At 50.8% G+C, this 9576-nt stretch overlaps 1 pseudogene; it reads left to right on the top strand.

Moving 5' to 3' along the window:
* Positions 1-229: 229 nt before the first annotated feature.
* LOC134913614 (U8 small nucleolar RNA) lies at positions 230-326 on the top strand (annotated as a pseudogene).
* Positions 327-9576: the final 9250 nt, after the last annotated feature.

The raw sequence follows: 9576 nt of genomic DNA, 5'->3' as shown, positions 1-9576 counted from the left end.
GACGTGGTGTTGCGTTGCTTGTGTGTCACTGATTGGAACCTTTTATTAAAGGTTGTGTTAAAATTTCTCTCTTAGAGAGTGGTCATGTTGGTACATTCTGGGCGACCGCAAGGCGGTTGTAGGAAGTAGCAGCTTGGTCTCACAAGAGCCCCTGTTTGATCTTCCAAGTGGATAGAAGGGAGAACTCGGAGAGTAGTTCTGCCGAAGAGGGTTTTCGGTGTTATCAAGATCATCAGTGAGGTTGATCCTTACCTGTTCCTCCTTATGGAAAAACAGACGTGATAAATGGGGGAGGCTGAGTATGTGAAATTTCAGCAGTGACTGATTCAAAGTCTCTCGATGTAGTCAGGGTTTTGAAGAGTTATGCCGCCAATTGGGCTCAGTTTGGGGAAACAGAGGCTCTGTTTGTCCGGTATGCTCCCAGCGTGCTTGGGGCGCCTGCGTCTCTGCGGTCTGTTACACGCTGGATCTGTGATACGATTCGGTGTCCTAGTGCTACGGCTGGATTGCCGTTACTGAAGAAGGGGGAGACCCATTCTACTAGGAAGATGGGCTCTTCTTGGAAGGACGCCCGAGGAGTCTCAGCGGGTTAACTTTGCCGAGCAGTTACTTGGTGGGGGTTTCAAACACCTTTGCTATGTTCTACAAGTTTGATAACCTGGCTTATGGGGACCTCATGTTTGCTCATTCGGTGCTGCAGAGTCGTCCGCACTCTCCCGCCCGTTCTGGAGCTTTGGTATAAACCCCATGGTCCTTACGGAGTCCCCAGCATCCTCTAGGACGTAAGAGAAAATAGGATTTTAGTACCTACCGGTAAATCCTTTTCTCCTAGTCCGTAGAGGATGCTGGGCGCCCGTCCCAGTGCGTACTGTATCTGCAGATTATTGAGGTTGGTTGCACTTTGTGGTGTTCCTTCTCTGTCAGGCTATCGCTGACGTTGTTCATGCCATGGCATGTGGTTTTTTATTATTGGTTGTGTTGACTCACAGGTTGTGTTACATATTCTCTCAGCATGTGGCTGTATATTTTTCATACTGTGGGCTGGTATTCTGTTGAATGCCATGTCTTGCGGTATGTTCGTGGTGGGAGCTGGTATAACACTCACCGTGTTTAAATTATAAATTCTTTCCTCGAAATGTCCGTCTCTCCTGGGCACAGTTTTCTAACTGAGGTCTGGAGGAGGGGCATAGAGGGAGGAGCCAGTTCACACCCAGTTTAAGTCTTTGTAGTGTGCCCAAGCTCCTGCGGATCCGTCTGGGCGGAGCTACACTGACTAAAGGGGGCGGGGTTACACGAACGAAAAGGGGCGGGGCTAAACGGGATCCCCAAGCTGAGGCAGATCCCTTCCCTCCAACCAGCCTGTGATACTGTCTGTAAGTGGATGGAAAAAAGGTGAGAGAAAATAAGATTTTACTTACCGATAAATCTATTTCTCGTAGTCCGTAGTGGATGCTGGGGACTCCGTCAGGACCATGGGGAATAGCGGCTCCGCAGGAGACAGGGCACAAAAATAAAGCTTTAGGATCAGGTGGTGTGCACTGGCTCCTCCCCCTATGACCCTCCTCCAAGCCTCAGTTAGGATACTGTGCCCGGACGAGCGTACACAATAAGGAAGGATATTGAATCCCGGGTAAGACTCATACCAGCCACACCAATCACACCGTACAACTTGTGATCTGAACCCAGTTAACAGTATGACAAACGTAGGAGCCTCTGAACAGACGGCTCACAACAATAACAACCCGATTTTTTTGTAACAATAACTATGTACAAGTATTGCAGACAATCCGCACTTGGGATGGGCGCCCAGCATCCACTACGGACTACGAGAAATAGATTTATCGGTAAGTAAAATCTTATTTTCTCTGACGTCCTAAGTGGATGCTGGGGACTCCGTCAGGACCATGGGGATTATACCAAAGCTCCCAAACGGGCGGGAGAGTGCGGATGACTCTGCAGCACCGAATGAGAGAACTCCAGGTCCTCTTTAGCCAGGGTATCAAATTTGTAGAATTTTACAAACGTGTTCTCCCCCGACCACGTAGCTGCTCGGCAGAGTTGTAATGCCGAGACCCCCCGGGCAGCCGCCCAGGATGAGCCCACTTTCCTTGTGGAATGGGCCTTGACAGATTTTGGTTGTGGCAAGCCTGCCACAGAATGTGCAAGTTGAATTGTGCTACAAATCCAACGAGCAATCGTCTGCTTAGAAGCAGGAGCACCCAGCTTGTTGGGTGCATACAATATAAACAGCGAGTCAGACTTTCTGACTCCAGCCGTTCTTGAAATATATATTTTCAATGCCCGGACCACGTCCAACAACTTGGAATCCTCCAAATCGTTAGTAGCCGCAGGCACCACAATAGGCTGGTTCAGGTGAAACGCTGACACCACCTTAGGCAGAAAATGAGGACGCGTCCGCAGTTCTGCCCTGTCCGAATGGAAAATCAGATATGGGCTCTTATATGATAAAGCCGCTAATTCTGATACTCTCCTGGCTGAAGCCAGGGCCAGTAGCATGGTTACTTTCCATGTAAGATATTTCAACTCCACCGATTTGAGTGGCTCAAACCAATGGGATTTGAGAAAATCCAAAACTACATTAAGATCCCACGGTGCCACTGGGGGCACAAACGGGGGCTGTATATGTAGTACTCCTTTTACAAAAGTCTGGACTTCAGGAACTGAAGCCAATTCTTTCTGGAAGAAAATCGACAGGGACGAAATTTGAACCTTAATGGACCCCAATTTGAGGCCCATAGACAATCCTGTTTGCAGGAAATGTAGGAATCGACCCAGTTGAAATTCCTCCGTGGGGGCCTTCCTGGCCTCACACCACGCAACATATTTTCTCCAAATGCGGTGATAATGTTGTGCAGTCACCTCCTTCCTGGCTTTTACCAGTGTAGGAATGACCTCTTCCGGAATGCCTTTTTCCCTTAGAATTCGGCGTTCAACCGCCATGCCGTCAAACGCAGCCGCGGTAAGTCTTGGAATAGACACGGTCCCTGCTGAAGCAGGTCCCGTCTTAGAGGTAGAGGCCACGGATCCTCCGTGAGCATCTCTTGAAGTTCCGGGTACCAAGTTCTTCTTGGCCAATCCGGAGCCACGAGTATCGTTCTTACTCCCCTTTGCCGTATAATTCTCAGTACTTTTGGTATGAGAGGCAGAGGAGGGAACACATACACTGACTGGAACACCCACGGTGTTACCAGAGCGTCCACAGCTATTGCCTGAGGGTCTCTTGACCTGGCGCAATACCTGTCCAGTTTTTTGTTGAGGCGGGACGCCATCATATCCACCTTTGGTTTTTCCCAACGGTTCACAATCATGTGGAAGACTTCTGGATGAAGTCCCCACTCTCCCGGGTGTAGATCGTGTCTGCTGAGGAAGTCTGCTTCCCAGTTGTCCACTCCCGGAATGAACACTGCTGACAGTGCTATCACATGATCTTCCGCCCAGCGAAGAATCCTTGCAGCTTCTGCCATTGCTGTCCTGCTTCTTGTGCCGCCCTGTCTGTTTACGTGGGCGACTGCCGTGATGTTGTCCGACTGGATCAACACCGGCTGACCCTGAAGCAGGGGTTTTGCCAGACTTAGAGCATTGTAAATCGCTCTTAGCTCCAGTATATTTATGTGAAAAGACATCTCCAGGCTTGACCATACTCCCTGGAAGTTTCTTCCCTGTGTGACCGCTCCCCAGCCTCTCAGACTGGCATCCGTGGTCACCAGGACCCAGTCCTGTATGCCGAATCTGCGGCCCTCTAACAGATGAGCACTCTGCAACCACCACAGAAGAGACACCCTTGTCCGTGGTGATAAGGTTATCCGCTGGTGCATCTGCAGATGCGATCCGGACCATTTGTCCAACAGATCCCACTGAAAAGTTCGTGCGTGGAATCTGCCGAATGGAATCGCTTCGTAAGAAGCCACCATCTTTCCCAGGACTCTTGTGCATTGATGCACAGACACTTTTCCTGGTTTTAGGAGGTTCCTGACAAGTTTGGATAACTCCTTGGCTTTCTCCTCCGGAAGAAACACCTTTTTCTGAACCGTGTCCAGAATCATTCCCAGGAACAGCAGACGTGTTGTCGGTGTCAACTGAGATTTTGGAAAATTCAGAATCCACCCGTGTTGTTGCAGCACTAATTGGGTTAGTGCTACTCCGTCCTCCAGCTGTTCTCTGGACCTTGCCCTTATCAGGAGATCGTCCAAGTAAGGGATAATTAATACGCCTCTTCTTCGAAGAAGAATCATCATTTCGGCCATTACCTTGGTAAAGACCCGAGGTGCCGTGGACAATCCAAACGGCAGCGTCTGAAACTGATAATGACAGTTTTGCACCACGAACCTGAGGTACCCTTGATGTGAAGGGCAAATTGGGACATGCAGGTAAGCATCCTTTATGTCCAGGGACACCATAAAGTCCCCTTCTTCCTGGTTCGCTATCACTGCTCTGAGTGACTCCATCTTGAATTTGAATTTCTGTATGTACAGGTTCAAAGATTTCAGATTTAGAATAGGTCTTACCGAGCCGTCCGGCTTCGGTACCACAAATAGCGTGGAGTAATACCCTTTTCCTTGTTGTAGGAGGGGTACCTTGACTATCACCTGCTGAGAAAACAGCTTGTGAATGGCTTCCAATACCGTCGCCCTGTCTGAGGGAGACGTTGGCAAAGCAGACTTTAGGAACCGGCGAGGGGGAGACTTCTCGAATTCCAACCTGTAACCCTGAGATACTACCTGCAGGATCCAGGGGTCCACCTGTGAGCAAGCCCACTGTGCGCTGAAATTCTTGAGTCGACCCCCCACCGCTCCTGAGTCCGCTTGTAAAGCCCCAGCGTCATGCTGAGGGCTTTGCAGAACCCTGGGAGGGCTTCTGTTCCTGGGCAGGGGCTGCTTGCTGTCCTCTCTTACCCCTTCCTCTGCCCCGGGGCAGATATGACTGTCCTTTTGCCCGCTTGTTCTTATAGGACCGAAAGGACTGCGGCTGAAAAGACGGTGTCTTTTTCTGTTGGGAGGGGGTCTGAGGTAAAAAAGGTGGATTTTCCGGCAGTTGCCGTGGCCACCAGATCCGATAGACCGACGCCAAATAATTCCTCCCCTTTATACGGCAATACTTCCATATGTCGTTTAGAATCCGCATCACCTGACCACTGTCGCGTCCATAAACTTCTTCTGGCAGATATGGACATCGCATTTACTCTCGATGCCAGAGTGCAAATATCCCTCTGAGCATCTCGCATATAAAGAAAAGCATCCTTTAATTGCTCTATAGTCAATAAAATACTGTCCCTATCCAGGGTATCAATATTTTCAGTCAGGGAATCCGACCAGACCACCCCAGCACTGCACATCCAGGCTGAGGCGATGGCTGGTCGCAGTATAACACCAGTATGTGTGTATATACTTTTTAGGGTAGTTTCCAGCCTCCTATCAGCTGGATCCTTGAGGGCGGCCGTATCAGGAGACGGTAACGCCACTTGTTTTGATAAGCGTGTGAGCGCCTTATCCACCCTAGGGGGTGTTTCCCAGCGCGCCCTAACCTCTGGCGGGAAAGGGTATAATGCCAATAACTTTTTTTAAATTAGCACTTTTCTATCTGGGTTAACCCACGCTTCATCACATACATCATTCAATTCCTCTGATTCAGGAAAAACTACAGGTAGTTTTTTCACCCCCCACATAATACCCCTTTTTGTGGTACTTGCAGTATCAGAGATATGCAAAGCCTCCTTCATTGCCGTGATCATATAACGTGTGGCCCTACTTGAAAATACGTTTGTTTCTTCACCGTCGACACTAGATTCAGTGTCCGTGTCTGGGTCTGTGTCGACCGACTGAGGTAAAGGGCGTTTTACAGCCCCTGACGGTGTCTGAGACGCCTGGGCAGGTACCAACTGGTTTTCCGGCCGTCTCATGTCGTCAACTGATTTTTGTAATGTGCTGACATTATCACGTAATTCCATAAACAAAGCCATCCATTCCGGTGTCGACTCCCTGGGGGGTGACATCACCATTATCGGCAATTGCTCTGCCTCCACACCAACATCGTCCTCATACATGTCGACACACACGTACCGACACACAGCAGACACACAGGGAATGCTCTTATCGAAGACAGGACCCCACTAGCCCTTTGGGGAGACAGAGGGAGAGTTTGCCAGCACACACCCAAGCGCTATAATATATATGGGAACAACCTTATATAAGTGTTGTATCCTTATAGCAGCTTAAATATATAAAATATCGCCAAAAAAAGTGCCCCCCCTCTCTGTTTTTTTACCCTGTTTCTGTAGTGCAGTGCAGGGGAGAGTCCTGGGAGCCTTCCTCACAGCGGAGCTGAGCAGGAAAATGGCGCTGTGTGCTGAGGAGAATAAGCCCCGCCCCCTATTCCGGCGGGCTTTTCTCCCGGAGTTTGAGATATCTGGCATGGGTTTAATACATCCATATAGCCTCAAGGGCTATATGTGATGTATTTTTTAGCCATAAAAGGTATTATACATTGCTGCCCAGGGCGCCCCCAGCAGCGCCCTGCACCCTCCGTGACCTATGGTGTGAAGTGTGTGACAACAATGGCGCACAGCTGCAGTGCTGTGCGCTACCTTCATGAAGACTGAAAAGCCTTCTGCCGCCGGTTTCTGGACCTTCAATCTTCAGCATCTGCAAGGGGGGTCGGCGGCGCGGCTCCGGGACGAACCCCAGGGTGAGACCTGTGTTCCGACTCCCTCTGGAGCTAATGGTGTCCAGTAGCCTAAGAAGCCAATCCATCCTGCACGCAGGTGAGTTGAACTTCTCTCCCCTAAGTCCCTCGATGCAGTGAGCCTGTTGCCAGCAGGACTCACTGAACATAAAAAACCTAAAAACTTTTTCTAAGCAGCTCCTTAAGAGAGCCACCTAGATTGCACCCTGCTCGGACGGGCACAAAAACCTAACTGAGGCTTGGAGGAGGGTCATAGGGGGAGGAGCCAGTGCACACCACCTGATCCTAAAGCTTTATTTTTGTGCCCTGTCTCCTGCGGAGCCGCTATTCCCCATGGTCCTGACGGAGTCCCCAGCATCCACTTAGGACGTCAGAGAAAGTGTGTGTATGTACTGTCTGTATATATGTATATGTGTGTATGTATGTGTATATGTATGTATTTGTGTTTGTGTGTGTATAAGTTTCACTTCTGCAGCCTGGGGGAGTGCATGGGCCAGCTGAGGGATCTGCACAGTGCTCAGATAAGTAAAGTACGTGTTTCACGTATTACACAGTCCATTTCACGCTTGTACATGTGGGGGAAACTTAAACTAGCATTTTAGCACTTTTCCTGAGTATGGGGTTGCAGTTGCAGCAGGATTATCATACAACTCCGATTCCGCCCTATAAACAAGTTGATGTCTAAACTCACTGCATGATGAATGAACGCCTCTATTTTCGGCCTATCCAGCATCCAGGTGGTATAAACAACAAACTTCGTATAAATCAATAAATCCCTACTGTATAAAGTCTGCTTATAATGCAGAGAACAGGGTGCAGGACGCCTCCACCACAAGTTGGTATCAAGCTGCAAGCGCTTACAATCCCTTACTCATGCAGTATTTACCAGTTACTGGTAAACATAAGCAGAGTGAGGGAAGAATCTGTATAGATGTACGTTACAATGTCACACATCGGCTGATACAGCCACTTGTCTAAACTCGGCTCAGTTTGCCAATTGGGCTAAATAGTTGAATCATATCTGGTTTTGCTGTGGCCTGTTAGTACACAGATGGATGATGACATGATAGATGATAATAGTCATCTTTCACCTGCATTTGCTAATATGCTCTATAAGGGTCCTACTGTCACACATCGAGGACCAAAGCCCCCTTCCAGGGCCCGGCGGTGCCATCTAACTGCTATACTTTTTCCTCCTGACCTTTCTATCCCAGATACCAGAACATTGGCTCCTGGTGCCGTTGCATTCTGCATTTGCAGGCGGCAGCAGCAGGGGGTCAGGCCAGGCTCAGGGCAGCGCAGCACAGGGATGCAGAGCAGGAAGGCGCCTCTCCTATCAGGCGCCTACTTGCTTTGCATCTCTTTGCTGAGCAGGTAGCGCCGGGCCTGTCTGCAGGCATTAACGGTAGATGGCAGAGGTGGAACTTTCGCTGCAGCAGCCAGTGCAATGCATGGGGGCCCACAGCACTTGGGGGCCCTCAACCAATGGCTCAGTCAGCAGGACTAATAACGTTGCGCTGCTGCTAGCCATGGGCTACAAGGAGAAAGGTGGTCTCCTCCCGTCCCTGACCTGCCCCTCCTGTCACCAGGCCCGGCATAACACGCTCAGCGAAGGGATGCAAAGCACGGAGCACTGGGCTGGAGAGGCGCTGTCCCTGCTCTGCATCCCTGCTGCTGTGCGCTTGTCACACTGTAGCGTCCTGGCGTCGGCTACCTTACTCCCTCTTCTCATTGCGTCTCCGGCAACGAGAAGCGGCTCTTCTTCACCGGTCCACACGGCTCTTTTCTCTGGTGAGGTCACAGTCTCCCTCCCCTCTCCTCCCCACCTCTTAATTAATTGTTCAGCACCGCACTGCACCCGTCCCCTCCTGTGGACGGTATGTATAATTATGTATAACGTATATGTAATGTATGTATAATTATTTATAATGTATGTGTAATATATGTATGAAAGTTTTTTGTTTTTATTTTACTAATAGCAGTGTGCAGACCATAGGCATCATGGCACCCCCCCACTCACAAGCTTGCCGCCGGTTAATGTGTCCCCCCATGCTGCCGATTAATGCGCACTCGAGGCGCCCGGTCACGTCTCGTTCGTGTGCCATGTAGTGTCTCCACGCTTCTCCTGTCGACTCCCCGGTATGAGGCTCCTGGAGCACAGGAGAGCTGCTCTGTTGATGGGACTTGTGAGGAGACGGAGGAGCAGGACATGACGGGAGCTCTAATCACACTTGCTCTGGCTATCTGTCTTAGCGCCGCGGCTCCTGTGTGAGGCTGCTGCCACTGTCCACAGAGGGAACAACGGCGGCCGGGACCTGGGAGCTGTGGGGAGCAGGTGACATTCTTGTTTAACTTAGCGAGCGAGAGCGAGTACCTTTCACTACCATCCTGCCCCCCCCCCCCTGTTCCGCACCACTGCTCCTATCCTGTCCCCCCCCCGCTCTACACCACTGCTCCCATCCTGCTCCGCACCACTACTCCCATCTTGCCCCCTCCTGCTGCGCACCACTGCTCCCATCCTGCCCCCTCCTGCTCCCATCCTGTCCCCTCCTGCTCCTCACCACTGATCTTATCCTGCCCCCTCCGGATTGGCTGCAGGTCCACGGCGGATTTGAAATAGTGGCGCTGTGGTCATAGGAGCCGCAGTGCCGCCAACCACAGCTTCCTCCTCCTTGCACCGCCCTCTGCCTCCTCCTCTGCTACACCGCCGCCGCCCTCACTCCTTCTCTGCAGTTCCGCACCGTGCCGACCACAGCCTCCTCATCCACTGCACAGCAGACCACAGCATCCTCAGCACCGCCGCTGCTAAATAGGTAATCTTATCCTGCTGCCTTTCTCTCTCCCTAGTCCCTACTGTATGCCCCTACTATCCCTCTC

Source organism: Pseudophryne corroboree, chromosome 4 (genome assembly GCF_028390025.1).
Source record: "Pseudophryne corroboree isolate aPseCor3 chromosome 4, aPseCor3.hap2, whole genome shotgun sequence".
Lineage (NCBI taxonomy): Eukaryota > Metazoa > Chordata > Amphibia > Anura > Myobatrachidae > Pseudophryne > Pseudophryne corroboree.
Note: the sequence above shows the minus strand (reverse complement) of the source record. Positions and strands in the feature narration are given on the sequence as shown.